Source organism: Zalophus californianus, unplaced genomic scaffold (assembly GCF_009762305.2).
Source record: "Zalophus californianus isolate mZalCal1 unplaced genomic scaffold, mZalCal1.pri.v2 scaffold_26_ctg1, whole genome shotgun sequence".
Taxonomy (NCBI): domain Eukaryota; kingdom Metazoa; phylum Chordata; class Mammalia; order Carnivora; family Otariidae; genus Zalophus; species Zalophus californianus.
Window position 1 is genome coordinate 278,064 of NW_023365534.1, and position 1,995 is coordinate 280,058.

Sequence of the window (1,995 nt, forward strand, 5' to 3'; positions counted from 1 at the left end):
AAGGATGTGAACTTTCCAACAATCCCTGGGTAGTGCCTATGGGAGGAAAAGCCCCTGGCTCCTTGAATGTAACGCTAAACTTAGGAATTCAAGAAGGTTTTGGAAATGTCTGGATGTATGGCCAACAATCAACAATTTAAATGAAAATGCGACAAGTCCCCAAATGAGAGGTGTCACTTCATTTTCTTTGAGCCCAGAAATAAGGAGAGCTCCTTCTAAATACCCATGGCAGAGCCTATATATAAACACCGTCCGTTGGGCAACTTCAAGTGCCTCGTGACTCCAAATGTTAACAGATTTCTTCTAAGAAAAAGAATTTAAATACAACCAATTTAACCTAGAGTGCATTACTAGGTTCAGGGGTAGAATTTAGCGATCCATCGGTTGTGTATAGCACCCAGTGCTAATTACAAGTACTCTCCTTAATGCCCATTCCCCAATTTCCCCATTCCTCACCCACCTTGCTTCCAGCAACCCTCACTTTGTTTCCTAGAGTTACGACTCTCTTACGGTTTGTCTTCTTCTCTGGTTTTGTCTTATTTGATTTTTCCTTCCATTTCCCTTAGGTTCATTGGTTTACTTTTTATTTTTTATTGTTTTTTTTTTCACTTAGACAGCATATAGAACATCCTAGAATTCTGTCGTAGTGCTCAACAATGATTCCTTAGTTGCTGATAATACTCAGTGATCATGCCAACACCTGCCCTTCTTACTACCCAACACCTGTGTCGGGCTGTTCGGCTTCCCTTTCAACAGGTGTGAGCCCTAGACCACAACTGCTGGTTCCTGTTCCAGTGAGATTTCGAAGAGATCACACGAGATTTGGAGGGAAATCTCACCCGACGTCCATAACATCTCCCGAGTTTTGGAGTGAATTCGCGCCCGATATCCATGAGATCTCACGAGATTTGGAATGAGATCTCACCCAATGTCCAGGAAATCTCAAGAGATTGCAAGTAATATCTCGACCGATGTCCATGAGATCTCACGAGATTTACAGTGAAATCTCTTGCAATATCCATGAGATCATCCGAGATTTGGACTGAGATCTCCAAGGTGTGATGAGATCTCACGAGATGTGCCGTAAAATCTCGCCCGATGTCCATGAGATCTCCTGAGATTTAGAGTGAAATCTCACTCAATATCCATGAGATCTCACGAGATTGGCACTGAAGTCTCCCAGGTTTGGATGAGATCTCATGACAGTTGGACTCCAGCCTCAACCATGGTCCAAGAGATCTCAGGATTTGAAGTGAAATCTCACCCAATGTCCATGAGATCTCACGAGATTTGGAGTAAAATCTCGCCTGAAGTCCATACCATCTCACTTGATTTGGAGGGAATGCTCGCCCGATGTCCATGACCTCTCATGAGATTCCGAGTAAAATCTCGCCCAATGACCATGAGATTTAGAATGTCTTGAAAGATTTAGAGTGTCACAAAATTTAGTGTGAAATGTCACCTATTTTCCATGAGATCTCAAGAGATTTGGACTGAGGTCTCCAAATTTGGAAAAGAGCTCATGAGACTTGGAGTAAATATCGCCTGAATTCCAAGGGATCTCACGAGATTTAGAGTGAAATCTCGCCCAAGGTCCCTGATATCTGATGAGATTTGGAGTGAATTCTCGCCCAAGGTCCCTGATATCTCACGAGAGTTGTACTGAAATCTCGCCCGATCATTGGGACCTCAGGAGAGTCGGAGTGAAATCTCCCCTGATGTCCAGGATATCTCATGAGATTTGGAGTAACGTCTCATCCCATATGTAGGAGATCTCAAAAGATTTAGATTGAAATAACGCTCAATATCCATGAGATCTCACGAGATTGGCACTGACGTCTCCAAGGTATGGATGAGATCTCAGGAGACTTGGAGTAAAATCACGCCCAAAGTCCAAGAGATCTCACGAGAGATGGAGTAAAATCTCACTCAAGGACCCTGATATCTCACGAGATTTGGAGTCAAATCTCACCCGATGTCCTTGAGACCTCACGA